Raw genomic sequence first — 20,229 nt, 5'->3', positions numbered from 1 at the left:
ATTGGCACAATCAAATACAGCAGTTAAAAAGGTTGGTGACAAGACTATTCAGCTTTGAAAATTCTATATGTTTCGTACACTATATGTTTCTTGTGTATTACACGAGCTATGTCCCTTGGTTACGACTTCCAAACTTGCTTGGAAATTGCATTTTGAGGGGCATTTTGACACTAAAAAGCGTCACCGTCTGACATGACTGGTGAAATATACCTAGCCTCGTTTTTTGAGTCCCTTATTACAAATTGCGTTGAAACGCATTATGGTACATGATTCGTGTACCAGTGGTAAAATGTTTATTTTGTCTTAAATATTGGATATCAGAAGCCCTACATGTACTTTTCCCAGTAAGATCACACCATCAATGTTGATTTAAATTGACAAATAATTTGTGTTTTTAATGTCGAAGATTTTGGATAATATTGAGTTAGAGACTTAGCTACTTTAATATCCCAACGAATAAAAAAGTTCTCTCTTGAAAAAATTGACGTATTTACTTGTATTTTTGACTGAGTTCAAGACAACATGGCTTTCCTCCCTCCCGTGTTGGACGAAACCATTGAATCTGTTGCGGGGTATGACAGCGATTTTGACAACATGGTTGCAATCAAAACAAAGCGTCCTCATTTCGATCGTTTGAGTTTGGGCAACGAAAAATATCAACTGAAGACAGTTTTGATCGTATTGTGATATGGTGCAATATTTGTTCATCATGAAAATATATTCTTTATCAATTATTTTTTTTTTAATTTATTGTAAATAATACTTAAATCACACCATAGCCCCCACCTTCAATAGAAGGCTTAATCTCGCTTTAACTACATAAAAATCTTATCTGATGTTGTAAAACTCATAATCGTTGCTTCAGGAACATGTATTTAGCCCCATAATTTTTTAATACCCTGTACACGTACGTTAGATCTATCATGTTATATATCAGATTAAAGATATTCATGGGTAAAATTTAAGACCCGTAAAACGAATGTCATTGTTTTTGTGTTGTATTTGTGTTCAAAAGAAAATTCTTTCACCCGACTCTAATCCAAAATATGATTAAAACAAAATATTTCAAAAGGTAAAAAAAGCTATAAACTTTGCAGAGATTTTACTAGAATGTAAAAGATAGTAACAAAATAAAGGAACAACTTGAATTGTCGTAAAAGTACCGCAAACCGTGACATCTTGTAACCCCTTTATACGAAATGATCTCTCCCGAAGAATGACGTAATCGGCTTCCATTTTGGTATTTCTCCATGTCGAAAGTTTGTGGGAATTCATTTTTTTCAAGAGAGAACTTTTTTATTTGTTGGGATATTAAATTGTGCAATGGATTTTATTTAACGGGAGTTGATTTCAAACACCCAGGTAAGTTTAGAATACCGTAACCAAAGTTAAGTAGTTTGATCATAATCGAAGAAATCCGTTTAAAATTTACGATGGTTCAGATAGTAGCTACTTTAAAGTAGCTAAGTCTCTAACTCAATATCATCAAAAATCTTCATTGTTGGAAACACGAATTATTTGTCAATTCAAATCAACGATGGTTTTGGGATCTTACAGAGAAAAGATGGTCTTCTGATATCCAATATTCAAGACAAAATAAACATTTTACCATTGGTAGGCCTACACAAATCGTAAAGGCTACCATAATGCATTTCAGTGCCATTTGGAACAGGGGGCTCAAAGAACGAGGCTAGACATATTCCACAATTCAGATCAAATTGTTACGTAATATTCTTTTCTGGAGAGCATGCACAATAAATACCATCGGTGTAGACTGTAATAACCAGACGCTAACAATTGTCTTTCACTTGTGAGACTTCTGGCGTATTTCGCCGAACATAACTGATTAGAAATTAGAGTAAAAACGGAAATGATTGAATGTAAATCAGTTTATTTACATTCATATTACATTATTATATGTGTTGTGACCCATTTCTGTTAATTTCTTGGTCCCAAATATTAGCGACTTACATGTAGTTAAAGATAAAATCCAAATTTTAGTAGATACTTCAATTTTTATTGGCTAAGCACTAAAATCAATCCAATATTATCCAATCAAATTACTAAAATTTGGATTTTATATTAGTTAAAATTTCGTGAAACAGGCCCCAGTGGTCTAGGGATGAGTTGTCATACATTCCTCAGTCCTGAAATAGAACCAATATGTTTACCTGCTGTATCTGAGCACCTGGTTTTATGTGCTAATATCCTTTAGCTGTCTAGCTATTACTGTCAATTTTCTTAGCATTTTACGTGTAGATTCAATATCGAAAATAAAAAAATAGGGCTGTTTCCCGATCCGTTCGTTAATCCATGTGAGATGGTTATAGTTCAACACTATGACACGGCGAGGCAAAAATCCACCAACTGCACCTCTAAGTAGGCCTAGCTACCACTAGGATTTCCAGTCGAATATTTCAGTCATTGGTTAATTAAAATTTAGGAATAAATTGTGTAACTTTAATAAAATACGCACTAATTCAAACATAATTTATCATCGTTTTTGTTTATGTTATATATTTTCCCTCAATTTCAAAATTGATTGTTAAAATTAAAACTGCACCCCCCCCCCAACTCCCAATAATTAAAAAAGAGGGGGTGATATCTTCTACGGTGATTAAAGGCAGTGGCTATTTGAAGTATTTCCCACATGTGGTAAGCAAGAATTTCAAAATAGCCTTACGACTACAGCAGACCGCAATTGTGACCCGATTTTAATGAAACTTACAGGTTATGATAACATTGAGAATCACAGTCTACAGTAGGTATTTTAGAGCTATGGTCGGCAATTTTTTTTTTCGGGGGGGGGGGGGGGGCTGATAGATATCTATGTTGATAATATCTCTGAGTAGCCAAACTTTCGGCCTCGCGGTTTCCGAGATATGGCCACCGATCACTAAAGATTTCCCCGTTGACTTTAATGTTAATTCTCGTATCTTAGACCGACTCTAACTTTTTCCAAAATTTTCGTTGGGTAGAACGCTTTCTACCACAGATGGAGCAACATGTGGCAACCTCTTGCCCAAAAGCACGTATGAGGTTCTTCATGAAAAACTTGAGATACACAAGCTGCAAGTAGAGACAAGTAACCATGCAATTCGGCCCTACATTTCAACCTAACCAACCTCTCAACTCTTGTGTCCTTCTGCATCAAAATTATGAATATTCACCAAAACCTGGCAAAAAGTGTATTTTCAAACCCTTTTCTTCGATTCTACATCAAAAAGTCAACAAAAATTGCCATGCAAAAGGGGGGAAAAGGAAAAGGGAGAGGAAGACTAAAAATAGCTTTGGCCCTTGTTTCGTGGGGTGACGGTGTAGGAATATTTGGTGATCTGTGTCCTTGCGGGGGTTATCACGTGGCACGTCTACAGTCCGCAATAATCAACTAATTTCAATGAAACTCACAGGTTATGATAACAGTAATAATATCTCAATCTGATCAAAATACAGATCTATATTTCGTTTCGTTTTTTATACTTTCGATGGCCTACACTACGGAGAGGCTGAGGCTATTTGCCACATGTGGTAAGACAATCCGGAGACTATTTGCCACATGTCTCCGTACCGCAATTATCAACCGATTTCAACGAAACTTGCAGATTATAATTACATTAATAATATCTCAGAGTAGCCAAAATTTCGACCACTTCCGGCTAGCGGTTTCCGAGATATCAGGTTACCCCACATTTCATGTGGCACGGCTACAGACCGCAACTACCAACCGATGTCAATGAAACTTGCAGATTATAATTACATTAATAATATCTGTTTTCTTAAGACGCTTGTCTTCTCAGTAGTTATAACAATGCAACTGTTCGTTTTTACATTTTATATTTCATAGCTGCTTACATATGGTACAATCATAGTATAGATTACAATACTAAAGTCATTCTCAAACACTAGCAAGCCAGGCTCGCTGGGTGAGTCTGCTGATATAAACTGCGACATCTTTTCCCTTCCAAAAGCTGTCTGCTGTCTAGCGACTTCTCACAAGTATGATAGTTTTGTAGCTTTGGGTTTTGGACCTTCAATTATCTAATGTTTACCAAATTATAACTCTTTTTTATGTAACCATCTGCCACTCATTCGCTAACTTGATTTAAGTACAAATACTACATATATGTGAATCTAATAACTTGCCAAAGATATTAATTAATATAATATAAGCCCATCATTAATCTCAAGAGCAAAAATTCTAAAAAAGTGTTACAATATCAGTTTACCACACATTTCATTTGAGACGACTACAGTTCGTGATTATTTATCTTAAATATTATCCTTTCTCTAACTAATCCATGTGACAGACAGATTTTCATTACCAATTTGATGAATAAATTTAACCATGATTTTCAGTTAGCCTTAGGTCTAAAGTGTCCAAAATTGGTTGATGGACATCCGGGTCACTTTGCCAAATGTGAGTTTGGCGGCCATCTTTAAAAATGGCCGCCATTTTTTTATTTGAAATAGTGCAAGTCAGGGAAACCTCCACAACTACTCAACAGGTTCACTTATGGATATGTAAAATGGCTCAAAATGTTCATAATACAATTCTAAATCTGCTGGTATATGACTCATGTTGTTTAAGAAATGCTTTCGGTTTCAAAATAAAAGACTAATCTGAAAACAGCAATATTTTCGTTTTTTTTTCATTATGTCTGTTCATAAGTTTACTAAAAAAAATCTTGTTCAGACCCATATAAGCCAAATTATCTATTTGGTCAACTAAAGTGATTTACTAGATATCAGAAACATTGATCATAAAAAAATAATCTCTAATATGAGTGTCCAAAATCCAAGATGGCATAAATTCAAAATGGCGGCCAAAAGTTGCTCAAATGGCCAATTTGTCAGATAATAGTTATTTCACAGTTTGATATTACATGTAATATCCAATTGAAAGGGATTACTGACCTTAAAATTTACCAAAACACAGAGTGTTTAAAAAAATCCAAGATGGTGAATATTCATAATGGCGGCCAGAATTTCCGTAAAATGATCGATTTTCTGTTTAATGTAGCTTGTAATATGTCTTTTTAAGCAAATAACACACTATTTGTGGATAACAATTACTATAGTTTATTTCACTGTGACGTTTCAACAAGATTTTACAAGTCCTTACCTGGGAGCTGTTTCAACACATGAAATATATCTTCACATGGTTTAATTTCAGGTACGATACCGAGCTGCTTGGTTTTTAATCTTTTGTAGTTTGTTGATTTTCAAGAAAGGTAGATTGAACACATCAGAATTACAGTAATTACAAATAAAAACAAAGGCATCATCAAGCATGTTAGCAATGTCGATGTCAATAAATGGACGCAGTAGTGGGAATTTTTTTTTTTTTTACTAAGCAAGTTAATACGAGTATTGAATTGAAAGTTACTTCCACACATGACCCTAAATTCTTTACAGATTCAGTCGGTTTTAGTTTAATATAACCAACAGAAATATGATGAAGGTGGCAGATTCCAGAATTGTATGTTGCCTATGTGTATGGCATCGTTTTGTCGTCATTCAATTTTTGATAAAACAAAAATACATTTCATCCAGTGTCGTTTCTTTACACACACGCATCAATTCCTTCGATATTTACATTAGACTTGTTTAATTCCAAACAAAGTTTGTATCATCGTCTTACAGCAGATAATTAGTAAAATTTACTCGAATTATATACCCGATGGGTGAAGCGTAGAGTGTGAATAAAACAGATCCAAGAACGAAACCCTGCGACACTCCATATTTTAGAAATGTGGGATATGATAGACGCTCATTTTTTTGAACTGATTAGCCTGACAGGTATGATGTAAAACACTAGAAATCAGAAAGTTGGATTATAAATATTAATGCGAAACGATTACTCACAACTGCACTGGCTTTATCCCCATAGGATTTCAGTTTAGCTTGCGGCACAACCAATGGGTGCTTATTTTGTGAGCGAAGTTGTCGATTTGGTTGATATGATTGATTGAGATCCGCGAGGTAAGTTGGGGAAAGATCATGTTGACACATATAAACCAATGTTAGAATCCAGGCTTCTATGGGTAACCAATGTAGTGATTTTGAGATGGGAGTCATGTGAGAGCACTTTTGTGTTCTTGTTATTATTCTGGGGTGTTTTGAATTTTTTGGAAGTTTTGCTCACGAGTTTTGGGAAACTCCATTCAAAGCACTGTGTCAGTAATCGAGCCTCAAGATGGATCGATAGTATCGAAAGCTGCACTTAGATCGAACTGTTTATTATCTATATTGGTTATAACGCCGTTGTGGTTACTGAGCAATGTTGTCTGCGTGCTATGAATGGCTTTATGTACGTATTAAAATTTTAGTAATAGAATTTGATTTAAGCAACCGTGGCATAATGTCAGAACTATAAACATTACATGCGCTTCTGAAGTTTGGATTTGATGTGGGTCAGTGATAGAATCTTTGTTAATGGTCTATTAAAAGTTGATAATGCAGTTTTGACATGACAAATAGTTACTGTTGTCTTTGGTGATCACATAAAGATGTCTTTGGTTTCTCTGCAATAAATAACAAAGTATTTAGTAACCTTTTGTACCATTCTGTTCTAATTAGCTCTTATCTGTGCCATCAATAATAGACCAATACAAAGTTTTAATAACGTCTGCATAAAAACATTATGTGCAGATTCTATATTAAACCTCGCACAAATAAACTATAGAACCAATGCTGCCTAAATTGTCATTGTCTTTCATAGGGGTAATTCTAATATTTTGGAGTCCGTTATACCTCAGCCATTTGTTTGTAATGCGTATTATACATGTAAAATGTGCATTTTTATGGAACGTTATTCCGATTAGTATGTAAGGTGTTTTAAGAACGTTTATGCTAATCGGAATATCTTCATAGTGCAAGCTGTTCATGTTACATGCATGTGGTTGATAAATTAGGAATGGTTGTGGTTGCTGTTTCCATATCCGCCTGATACTTAATTTCGTCACGCACTTCGGACACGGCTTATCCGTTTCACTGCCCAACTGATGCCATGTTTCTAAACTCTTCAGAAAGGCCGAGTCATTGGGGGCAGGGAATGGTTTTATTGCCACTGCACTCTTTCCGTCAACAAATTGCTGAACAAAATTACAATCGGGTTCTGGACAAGAAAATATTTCTGTAGGTTGAAACATGAAAGTGAACTTCGAAATAAATATTTCATATTCACTTCCATACAAATCAACTGATATTTGGCTAAGAGTCATGTTTTCCAAAAAAATGATACTTACCCTCAAAATCCAAACCTTTAGAGAGCAACTCAACGCTTTTAATTAACCTCTGTATTACAGCGTGGTTCGTCTCTTCAAGTTCGAAAGATGAGAAGTCAGTCATAATCTTAACAAAACATGCCCTGTTACACAAAAATATGGCAATAAAGTTATCTATTGTACATGTGTTTGACAAATGGATCAATTGGTTCCATTCATTTAACCCCCTCCCTCCCCAAGAAGGCAGATGCCCAGTCGACTCCTTAGTAATAAATCCGAAGTCAGATGGAGATGGGTAGTTTGGCATAGTTTCTGGAACTTCCGGTACCAGCTTGTAAAGTGGGCTTATGCTGGATGGAATAAACTGAGTGGGTTTTTAATGGTACCCAAGGGAGGCCCAGATTGATAGCTGCCGCCAGACGCGTATTCCCTTCGTATAAAAAGGCTGTACCCCTGTTAATATTCTCACAGGAATACCTTTTTATAGCCAATTCCAGAGGCTCTTTTATACCTTCGTGCCTTATGGATTTTGTTAAGATTGGAAGGGACGTTTTGTCTTTCTGAACGACATTTCTGTCAACTTCCATATATGATATCAGATCTAGCGGATCTACATGCTCAATATTTGATGACAGCAAGATTGGGCATGGGACTGGTGTGTGTCGCTGCATAAATATTTCAAACCTTTCCTTATCTGACATGCTATTGTTGCATTTTTTATAGGTAGATCGTCTATGTCAGATTGATCAATGCAAGTTTGGTGGAACCATTCCAGACACTTTTGACATTCTACCATTGTTTCATGAGATGTCGAAGAAATATCTAGAGCTACTTCCGGTTTTCTACAATAGCAGTATACTTGCAAATCTATTGATATGTAATCATTGTGAAGAATTTTTACTGAACTTGGACATTGGCTTATCGCATTTTCTAAAATACATTTCGCGAGATGTTTTCGACTGGCGTCTACTCTTAAAGGTCCGCATATTCTGACTTCCGGTTCTACATAGTTCTATCCATGTTGCAATTACAATAATACCAGAGTTATTTTTATGAGTATTGTTGAAATCATGAATGATCAGTTTCACAGACTTCCCTACCGTCATTTCGATTTCCATAAGAGACGTTACTTGCATAATCAGAGACCAAGTTTGTGAATCTATTGTAGTAGGGTTCTTTTAAATTTCAGGATTTGATTGGATGTTAAGGGTAAATGATGTGTGTATGTGACATTCAGATTTTTCACTGTCACCAAACAATACGACATAAAGATTGTCATGTAAAGGGATTATTTGTGTAAAAACTCCTCTATGCCGAGGGTAATCAAGATCGTCAGCTTTTTTAATTGGTTCCAAACCATGCGCTTGCGGATATGTAGTTTGGATCATATTTTGGAAATGATCAATTGTATTTTCCGACAATTTCTGATCAGAATCAGACACCTCATTAATCATAAGGTCATTGATTTGTTTTACTTGTTGGCTTAAAGGTTTTCTTGCTCTCTTTGAGGACGCCTTTATTGTAACCGATCTTTGTTTCTTTCGAGAACATTTTGGTCTACCCAACACTTTTTTATTCCTTGATATTATGATTTCTTCCGATTGTGTTTGGTTGTTTATGCTATTGATTGGAATGTCGTTATGTGGAAGATGTGTTTCGGAAGACATGCACATGCGTTTCGTTTCCCTTAAATCTAAGGACCAAGACTCGTATAAGTGTTTCAGTACATTAAATTTTATGTGGAATTCTTCATTCGACACAAGCGATACATGTTGTGCTATTTGTTTAGAGATTGCCATTGTGTTATTGTATTTTTCTGATGTTTCTAATTTTGTTTTTGTGTCCGACGTTTTTTTATTATTTGTTGGAGAATATTTGTTCTCCTCTGAATTCAGTATTCCTTGATAATTATCAATAAATTTAATATCGCTATCCACAGTTAAATCAAGATCGCCAAGTATGTCATGCCCAGAATCGCCCAGTGCGTCATGCCTAGAATCGCCCAGTATGTCATGCCAAGAATCGCCCAGTATGTCATGCCCAGAATCGCCCAGTACTTCATGCTTAGAATCGTCCAGTACTTCATCCCCAGAATCTGGTTTGTATTTTAGAGTATCGTTGTATTTTGAATTTCGAGAAATTTGTATTAAAGGTTTACATAGCCATCTGTTTGGTATATCTTCGGGCGCCACAACAGGATACCCTTCCTTCTTATGCACTGTCATTAGATGACTACAGGGTAAAAATAATTGTTGAAAAAAGGAACACTCACATTTGTTCAAACCCGTTGTGTATACGTTAGAACCGCCACTAACCGCCCATAATAGGGAGTTTTCGTCTCGTTTAGAAAGTTTCAGCGATGTAATATTTTGAAATTCCTTCTCAAGGAAAAATGATGGCCTCTTTAGTACATATAGAATATATACATGCTAGATCGGGAATATCAGATGCTTTTGGAACTCTAGGTTTCATTATGTTTTTAAAATTCATTTCATTAACTATGGCATAGTGAGTTTCCTCAAAAGTTAAATGATTTGATACGACATTATCAAGAGACGTATACAAAGACATAACAGATTTTTTAATTCTCATATTTAATGCCTCTAGTCTATTGTTATCGTCTATCAATAGATTATGGATGTTGGTTCTAAAACATTTAGCCCAGGGTTCTTTACAGCCCCCCCCCCCCAGTTAACCCTAAAGTAATCTAAGAACTTACCTGGAAGATAAGTACAATTAAGTAATTTGCTATACAAATCAGAAAATGTCCCTTTATTTGAAGTATATAACATTCTATGGAGAATTGATCTTGTTGATTGACGAATAGTCTGATGGTGGTTTTTTGTTTTTTTGTTTTTTTGTGTGTCACACATAAGGCTATTACAATATCTTCTTTACCAAAGTTTTCACTAACGTCAACGAGATCAGTGCAAACAAGTTTTTATTTTCATCGCCTGACCAGGTCATATTGTTGACCAATTTGTCAAAATTTCGAAGTGTACGAACTGCACATAACAATATATCAACATTTGGTATTTTGTCAGAAAAGAAGATAATTCTACAAATGATTTGTCTACAATAATTGATTTTGTATCCCGAGTACACTGGGGGTTGTGTTTGAAAAAAAGTCAGAATAGCTTGTGTAACATTATTAACATTTTCGTGAGAAATGAGGGACCATGCCAGCATTCGTCCACGCAAGGTGTTATCAATGCCAAGGCAAATATACAAAACATACCCCGAATTGCTTAAACGATACGTACCATCTAAAAGCAGAACACTGGTAAATAAACTTGCGGACTGAAAAAATACTTACTGAAGCTCATTAGAATTTTGGTCAACATCACAATGAATAATGGCTCCTTGTTTTCTTTGTTTTTCTAAAACAGTTATAACCCTTTGAGCCTCGGGAACCCCACTGACTGATTTAGATTTTGAAATATAATTGCGAACGTCTTTTGATGTTACGAAAGATTGTTCCCCTTTCTCCGCAGCTCTTTTACGAAGAGTATGGGCGATTTTTTTTACTTGGAATTTATAAAACCATTTTGAGTATCATCTAGTCGTCTTAATTCTGGAATATGGCCAGCTGTCTCCTCGTTAATTACGTGTGCGATGTCGTCCTTGTCTTTGTGGTCAAAGGATGAATGAATAATTCTAAGTTTTGATGTTAGTTTATTATACCTAATGCAAATTCGAGAATTACACTGCAGGGCACCATAATATCTTTTATGTGACCTAAATGAGACCTTAGACCGCATTCGTATTCCAAATTTGCATCGAAGTTCAATATGGCTGTATACACAAGGACTATCGAACATGAGCTTGTCACCTCTATGTATTGAATAAACAACACCAAACGATTTCAGTGTTTCCAAACACGCTTTTATTTCTTCCCAAGCAGAAAATTCTGTACCCCTTGTTAACTTTTCTTCGATCTCGCCCCTATTCGTCATTGTTTCCAGCTTTGTAGCTATGCTGTCCAGTGAAGCAAAGTTACTAATTATAAACAAATTCGTTATCCTTTGGTTAATATACAAACCTGTTTTTATAGTGTACTTACATGAAATGATTAATATACTAAAATGAATTTATAATGTCAGAAAAAAACCGCCGATTAATCCTTTGAATAAAATGTCTGAATAAAACCGCAGATTAATCCTTTGAATAAAATGTCTGAATAAAACCGCAGATTAATCCTTTGAATAAAATAACAAACCTGTTTTTAGAGTGTAGAAATTCACAGAGTAATCCTTTTGATTCAAACGGTAATACTATGTTTAATTTTATTGACCTTTGCTTAATCTTACAAACCTGTTTTCGGTGTAAACAAATTCAAAGAGTAATCCTTTGAGTAATATAACGACAATGTTTGAACAGAGAGAGAGAGAGAGAGAGAGAGAGAGAGAAATGGGGTTTAACGTCCACTCGACACAAACAAGGTCATTTCGGGACTAACATATGGTTCAATTTTATTTCCATAATTCGCTTGCGCGTAGGGGTCTTTAGCAGTGGGAGGAAACCGGAGGACCCGGAGAAAACCCACGAGGTTGGACAGGCGGCCCTACTCCTTGTCACGTACAACCGGGGATTCGAAACCACGCCAGTTGACTCAATGACAGACTTAATGATACAGCGCGCACGTGCTAACCACTAAGCCATCCAACCCCCCATGTTTGAACAAATTCAAAGAGTAATCCTTTGAGTAATATAACAACCCCGTTTTAGAGTGTGCTTAAATGATTGGTATGCTAAAATGAATTCACAGTGTTTGAACAAATTCACAGAGTAATCCTTTTATTAATTTTACAGACCTTCACTTAATTTACAAACCTGTTTTCGGAGTGTAATCCTTTGAATAATATAACAAACCAGTTTTTTAGAGTGTGTTTAGATGAAATGATTGGTATGCTAAACTGTATTCATAATGTTTGAACAAATTTACAGAATAATCTTTTTTTTTAATTTTACAGACCTTCGCTTAATTTACAAACCTGCTTTCAGTGTGTAAAAAATCAAAGAGCAATCCTTTGAATAGAATGAAATGATTGGTATGCTAAAATGAATGCACAGTGTTTGAAAAAAAATCACAGAGTAATCCTTTTATTAATTTTACAGACCTTCGCTTAATTTACAAACCTGTTTTCGGTGTGTAATCCTTTGAATAATATAACAAACCAGTTTTTAGAGTGTGCTTAGATAAAATGATTGGTATGCTAAAATAAATTCACAATGTTTGAACAAATTCACATAGTAATCTTTTTTTAAATTAATTTTACAGCCTTTGCTAAACTTACAGACCTGTTTTCGGTGTGTAAAAAATCAAAGAGCAATCCTTTGAATAGAATGAAATGATTGGTATGCTAAAATGAATGCATGGTGTTTGAACAAATTCACAGACTAATCCTTTTTTAATTTTACAGACCTTCGCTTAATTTACAAACCTGTTTTCGGTGTGTAATCCTTTGAATAATATAACAAACCAGTTTTTAGAGTGTGCTTATATGAAATGATTGGTATGCTAAACTGTATTCATAATGTTTGAACAAATTCACAGAATAATCTTTTTATTAATTTTACAGACCTTCGCTTAATTTACAAACCTGTTTTCGGTGTGTAAAAAATCAAAGAGCAATCGTTTGAATAATTTTACAGTCCTTTGTTTAACTCGACAAACCTGTTTTCGGTGTAAACAAGTTCAAAGTGTAATCCTTTGAATAATATAACAGACCAGTTTTTAGAGTGTGCTTAGATGAAATGATTGGTATGCTAAAATGAATTCACAATGTTTGAACAAATTCACATAGTAATCTTTTTTATTAATTTTACAGACCTTCGCTTAATTAACAAACCTGTTTTCGGTGTGTAAAAAATCAAAGAGCAAACCTTTGAATAAAATGAAATGATTGGTATGCTAAAATGAATGCACAGTGTTTGAACAAATTCACAGAGTAATCCTTTTTTTAATTTTACAGACATTTGTTTAACTCTACAAACCTGTTTTCGGTGTAAACAAGTTCAAAGTGTAATCTTTTGAATAATATAACAAACCAGTTTTTAGAGTGTGCTTAGATGAAATGATTGGTATGCTAAATTGTATTCATAATGTTTGAACAAATTCACAGAATAATCTTTTTATTAATTTTACAGACCTTCGCTTAATTTACAAACCTGTTTTCAGTGTGTAAAAAATCAAAGAGTAATTATTTGAATAAAATGAAATGGTTGGTATGCTAAAATGAATGCACAGTGTGTGAATAAATTCACAGATTAATCCTTTTTTTAATTTTACAGACCTTTGTTTAACTCTACAAACCTGTTTTCGGTGTAAACAAGTTCAAAGTGTAATCTTTTGAATAATATAACAAACCAGTTTTTAGAGTGTGCTTAGATGAAATGATTGGTATGCTAAATTGTATTCATAATGTTTGAACAAATTCACAGAATAATCTTTTTTATTAATTTTACAGACCTTCGCTTAATTTACAAACCTGTTTTCAGTGTGTAAAAAATCAAAGAGCAAACCTTTGAATAAAATGAAATGATTGGTATGCTAAAATGAATGCACAGTGTTTGAACAAATTCACAAAGTAATCCTTTTTTTTAATTTTACAGACATTTGTTTAACTCTACAAACCTGTTTTCGGTGTAAACAAGTTCAAAGTGTAATCTTTTGAATAATATAACAAACCAGTTTTTAGAGTGTGCTTAGATGAAATGATTGGTATGCTAAAATGAATTCACAATGTTTGAACAAATTTACGTAGTAATCTTTTTTATTAATTTTACAGACCTTCGCTTAATTTACAAACCTGTTTTCAGTATGTAAAAAATCAAAGGGTAATCCTTTGAATAAAATAAAATGATTGGTTTGCTAAAATGAATGCACAGTGTTTGAATAAATTCACAGAGTAATCCTTTTTTTAATTTTACAGACCTTTGTTTAACTCTACAAACCTGTTTTCGGTGTAAACAAGTTCAAAGTGTAATCCTTTGAATAATATAACAAATCAGTTTTTAGAGTGTGCTTAGATGAAATGATTGGTATGCTAAAATGAATTCACAATGTTTGAACAAATTCACATAGTAATCTTTTTTATTAATTTTACAGACCTTCGCTTAATTTACAAACCTGTTTTCGGTGTGTAAAAAATCAAAGAGCAATCGTTTGAATACTTTTACAGTCCTTTGTTTAACTCGACAAACCTGTTTTCGATGTAACCAAGTTCAAAGTGCAATCCTTTGAATAATATAACAAACCAGTTTTTAGAGTGTGCTTAGATGAAATGATTGGTATGCTAAAATGAATTCACAATGTTTGAACAAATTCACGTAGTAATCTTTTTTTATTAATTTTACAGACCTTCGCTTAATTTACAAACCTGTTTTCGGTGTGAAAAAAATCAAAGAGCAATCCTTTGAATAAAATAAAATGATTGGTATGCTAAAATGAATGCATTTGATATCTGAAGTGTTCATTTCTACCACACTTCCGTAACAACACTTCAAATTTTCAATGAAATAAAGAAGGCAGAAATGATGTTGAAGTGAGAAAGAAGCCATGCAAATATGCAAATTAGGCTTCCACGAAGTGTTCACTTCAACCAAGTGCTTATCGGGTGTTATTCTCACTTCATCTCAGTGCTTATCGGGTGTTTTTCTCACTTCAACCAAATGCTTATCGAGTGTATTGCTCACTTCAACACAGCGCTTATCAAGTGTTTATCTCACTTCAACCCAGTGCTTATGGGGTGTATTGCTCACTTCAATCCAGTGCTTATCGGGTGTTTTTCTCACTTCAACTCAGTGCTTATCGGGTGTTTTTCTCACTTTAACCCAGTGCTTATCGGTTGTTATTATCACTTCTACACAGTAAGGTTGAGGCCTAGCTCACAAACCAGGTGGGGGTGGGGGCTGTATTTGATCCCAGTGTCGGTCATGAAAATTACTCCACCCTCCCAGGATTTTCTGCACCATTCGCCTGATCAGTGGATCTAGGGCCTGAAAAAAGGACGGTGTTTGGTTGTGATAGTGATGGGGCTGAAAAGCCAAAATTCCATGTAGAAATTGTCGTCCAGGTAAAAAAAAAAACCTGTGTAATTAAAAGAGGACAATTCAGAAAAGCCACATCTGGGCTAAATTTCCCTCATAGCACACTGAATTATCTTAGTTATGCTGAGAAGCCGCAAACATGAAACAAAATAACACTTTGATATTTATTATTTATTACTGTTTTCAAAATATTACATCACAATTGATACAATTAACAAGTGGTTGCCATCTAAGATACACCCACATATTGCAAAAGAGAACAGGGAATATCAATAAGGCTAATCCAATCATTGTCCCAATGTTTCATATAGAATTAGAAACAAATCTGTTAAAAAAATTGTAGCCTTTATCATGTTCACATGGTTTCCAAAAAAAGTGGGTTAAATGTGGATCGCTGATATTTATAGGATTTGTCCTCTCATGGTCCCAATGCTACACGCCAAATTAAAAAAACTGTAGCCTCATCACATTCACAAGCTTTTTTGAAAAAGAAGGTTATCTTCGAATCGCTGCATATCGTTGAGGCTTGTGATCTCATGAATCCAATGCTTCACACCAAATCTGAAAAGTATCTGTTAAAAACTGTAACCCCTATTAATTTCAAAGTTTTTGACTAAGGGGCATAACTCCGAACTCGAAAGCCAAATCTTCAGCAAAGAGGGGTTAATTCTGGCACGGGAAATGTTGGCGTATAAAACTGATTTGAATATAAACACATTTAAATTTCATTAAAATCGGATAACTGTGACCAGTAGTGTTGTCCACAAACAAATTTCACCTGGACAGACAGGGGCAGCGACATGAAAATGTGGGTGCATAAAAAATAAATATTCATAGACTCAAGGGCAGGAGTTTTGTAATTTGGATAGCGCCAGGCTATAATCCCTTACAGTTTACACATTTCATGCGTTTTCTTGCTTCTTTAACACACCATATTCAACCCACATTCAATGTCGCTATTAATCGCCTCCACACCTTATTCGGCCACATTCATAGGTGCTGGTATTCTGATTTGATTAACCTGAAATTAAAACAAAAAAAAATGTTCAGTTAAAGATGCATTCAGAAAAAAGTAATTATAGGGTGATTATTTCGAATAAAATATGATAGTTTGGATATGGAAAAGTAGAGACACCCAATCTTACTAGAAAATACTAGATTCCTGTGGAGAGAGAGAGAAATGGGGTTTAACGTCTACTTGATACAAACTAGATCATTTCGGGACTAATATATGGTTCATTTTATTTCAATAGTTTGATAGCGCGTATTAGCAGTGGGAGGAAATCGGAGAAAACCCATGAGATTGGACAGTTGACCCCACTCCTCATCACATACAACCGAGGAATTGAAACCATGACAGGCCTTATGAGCGAACCATTTGGCCATCCAACCCACCAGATTCCCATGGAAACACTAAAAGACACAGTGAAAACAAGCAGATGCCATGCAAGATACACCAATATTTTGTAAGAGGTGGACAGAGAACAAGCCAAAAAAGCGATTTAAGTTTCATCAAAATTAGATAACAATTGTGATCTCTAGAATGTGATTTGTACAATCAGGCGCCATAATCCACACGTTTTGGTCCGATTTGCGAGAATATTCTAATGAACCAAGATCTTTGGGATATAAACATACATTTTAAGTTTTATCATAAGGGTCACTCTAAAGGGTCCACAAGCTAAAAATGCAATTTTTCAAACGATCAGGGGCCATAATCTATTAGTTATGGTCTGATATGCATGAATATTGAAAGGAAATGAGATCTTTGGGATACAATTTGATTAAAATACAGATCAATACTCTACACTACATGAAGATCTGACCGGTTGTAGTGGAAGGTCGCATCAGGGGTGATACAAGCGGCTTTTGACCCTATGATGTCAGACATTTGATTAACAAAAAGAAATGAAATGGGGTTTAACGTCCTACTGTTTTGCTCCTAAACTGGGCTAATGAAGACGGGCCTATGCCATACAGTGTGCTATGAGGGAAATTTTGCCCGGGCAGCGGTACTACGGCCTACTCTTATATCGAATTCCAACTGCCAAGGGATCTTTTATGTGCACGCCAATTTGTACACAGGACCTCGGTTTTTCGTCCCATTCGAACGACTAGACAGCTGTCCTTGTCAGACCCTCCATCCTGCATCACTGACAAAGGGAAACCACGCCGGAAAATCTGGATGAACTTTCTCGACCAATGCAGGGATCGAACACCCGACCTCCAGGCTAGCGAGCCAGCATCTTATCCACTTAGCCACGTGATCCCCCATTTGATTAACCAATCAGCGTTTGATATTTCTAGTTGGTTACCCACAGCTATGTGCACCACAGCCAAAAACTTGCCGTAACTGACCTTTCATTGGCTAATCCCTCACAACATCCAGAATGTGGGTTATATTACAACTTTTTCAGTGTAATAAAGACAAGTAAACAAAATTTTGAACTATAAAAACGAAAAGAAATAGGATCTGTGCTTTAATCAGATTGCTTTGGATATAAACATACATTTCAAGTTTCATCCAAATCGGATAAAAAGTGTGACCTTCCGTACAGGTAGCGTTTTTTTTTGTCTGGCAGTTTCGGTACGATCTTCACGAAATTTAAACTCAATCATCCTTATGATAGAACGGTGATATGTTTAGATGTTTTTTAATTAGATAAATATTTTGCCTCTAGATAGATCACAAGCTAAAAACGTGATTTTTCATACAATCATGGGCCAAAAGTTACCATACCATCTGCATGAATATCGAAAGAAACTCAGATCTTTGGGTTATAAATAATTTTCAAGTTTCATAGTATTTGAGTATGAGGAGTGGTCAGTTTGTCAGGCAATTTCAGTCAGATTTTCACAAAATAATTAATATCAGGGTGTAATGGTGATATATTTGAACAGTTTTTAAAATTGGATAAAATTTGTCACCTCTACAGAACCACAAGCTAAAAACACGATTTTTCGTACAATCAGGGGCCATAATTCAGGAAGTTACGGTCCGATATCTGCGAATATCGAAAGGAACCGAGATCTTTGGGTTATAAACTTACATTTGAAGTTTCAACAAAATCGGATAAAACTTTTGACCTCTATAGGGTCCACAACCTTGATATACCATATTTTTACGCTATTTGAGAACGAACGGCGGCCATTTTGTCTGTCAATTTTGGGCCGATTTTCACGAAATTCAAACTCAGCCGTCCCTAGGGTGTAACGGTGATATAATAATACGTTTTTTTTAAATCGGATAAAAATTATTACCTCTATAGGGTCCACAAGCTAAAAACGCGATTTTTCGTACAATCAGGGGCCATAATTCAGGAAGTTATGGTCCGATATGCGCGAATATCAAAACGAACCGAGATCTTTGGGTTATAAACTTACATTTTAGGTTTCAACAAAATCGGATTAAAATTGTGACCTCTATGGGGTCCACAACCTTGATATATGCCATATTTTTACGCTATTTGAGAACGAACGGCGGCCATTTTGTCTGTCAATTTTGGACCGATTTTCACGAAATTCGAACTCAGCCATCCTTAGGTTGTAACGGTGATATAATAATACGTTTTTTAAATTGGATAAAAATGATGACCTCTATAGGGTCCACAAGCTAAAAACGCGATTTTTCGTACAATCAGGGGCCATAATTCAGGAAGCTACGGTCCGATATGCGCAAATATCGAAAGAAACGAGATCTTTGGGTTATTAACTTACATTTCAAGTTTCAACCAAATCGGTTAAAAATTGTGACCTCTATAGGGTCCACAAGCTAAAAACGTGATTTTTCGTACAAACAGGAGCCATAATCAATGAAGTTTCGATCCGATACATGCCAATATCGAAAGCAGCCAAGATCTTTTGGAAATAAACCTATATTTCAAGTTTTGTCAAAATCGGATAAGAATTGTGACCTGTAGAGGGTCCACAAACAAATTGTGGGCGGACGTACGGACAGGGGCGACGACATGAAAATCCTTGTGTACGCTCCCTCGTGGTTTCTGAAACAATAGGCGTTTCTGGGCGTTCAATCGCTTTTAATATCTCTCCAAATCAAGATACATATTAATTCCCCCTGGTTTTGCTCGAACAAACATCTTGGTGTATTACTTTTAGAGGTGGCCAGATAATTCTGTTGATAAAGAACGGCAGCCATGGATTGTGTAGTATTAAGAGTCTCTTCAATTTGATCAGAGTGTCAGCCGAATCTCACATAGCACCTCCTTCAGAAGTAACGGATCTTCTATATTTAATTGTTCGCATAATAGTGGCGATAGGAAGTGTTTGACTTTGGCGTATGTCCAAGAGCATGCAAAGTCACGGTGCATTTGGAGATAGTATGCGACTGGAACATATTAGCTGGTATCTAAAATTTCAGTACGACTTAACACCTTCTTGCTGGATATTATATTGGTTAACAAGCATAAAAGTTTCCAAGACCAAGTGGAACGAAATCTTTGCGTAGTGTTAATGTAACACTACTAGTGATAACAGAATATCAGTTTTGTATATATAAAATTTATTTACACCAGAATATAAAATAGGAACAGAACTCAAATAGGAACATAACTCAAACAGGAACTAAATCACCTTAAGACAATCATTCCGCCCTTCAGCCACGGCCGATCTTCGTTCTCCTCTGCTTTTCTCCGCTCGTCTCAGGGTCTTATATATACATTCGTATTACATTCTATTTAATCAAAAGCCTTATCACTACATCTGGAAATTATTCAGTCCGTAATTAAATACGTACAAATATGTACGTATATATATGTAGTGGACAGCACAGTTTATATCGTAGATCAATAACGTGAGGTTCAAAGGATTCGCAGATGTGGAGTTCGATGTATCTAAATAAATATTTTACATGTATAAATTATGGTCTTAATATGATACAAGTTATTGAGCACTTTGACATATCAATAACAGATACTGTAACACTAGTGATAAC

The 20,229-nt window shown here is 35.2% G+C and overlaps 1 protein-coding gene across 1 annotated transcript in view; it reads right to left on the bottom strand.

Moving 5' to 3' along the window:
* Positions 1 to 2,402, bottom strand: part of LOC126816900 (leucine zipper putative tumor suppressor 2 homolog) — a 58,606-nt gene extending 56,204 nt beyond the window's left edge. Inside the window, exon 1 of the mRNA XM_050543709.2 lies at positions 2,172 to 2,402. The gene's annotated coding sequence lies outside the window, so the exon portion shown is untranslated. The remainder of the gene's footprint in view (positions 1 to 2,171) is intronic.
* Positions 2,403 to 20,229: the final 17,827 nt, after the last annotated feature.

The sequence above is a fragment of the Patella vulgata genome, chromosome 3 (assembly GCF_932274485.2).
Source record: "Patella vulgata chromosome 3, xgPatVulg1.2, whole genome shotgun sequence".
In the NCBI taxonomy this organism is placed as follows: domain Eukaryota; kingdom Metazoa; phylum Mollusca; class Gastropoda; family Patellidae; genus Patella; species Patella vulgata.
This window is presented reverse-complemented; position numbering and strand designations above follow the sequence as displayed.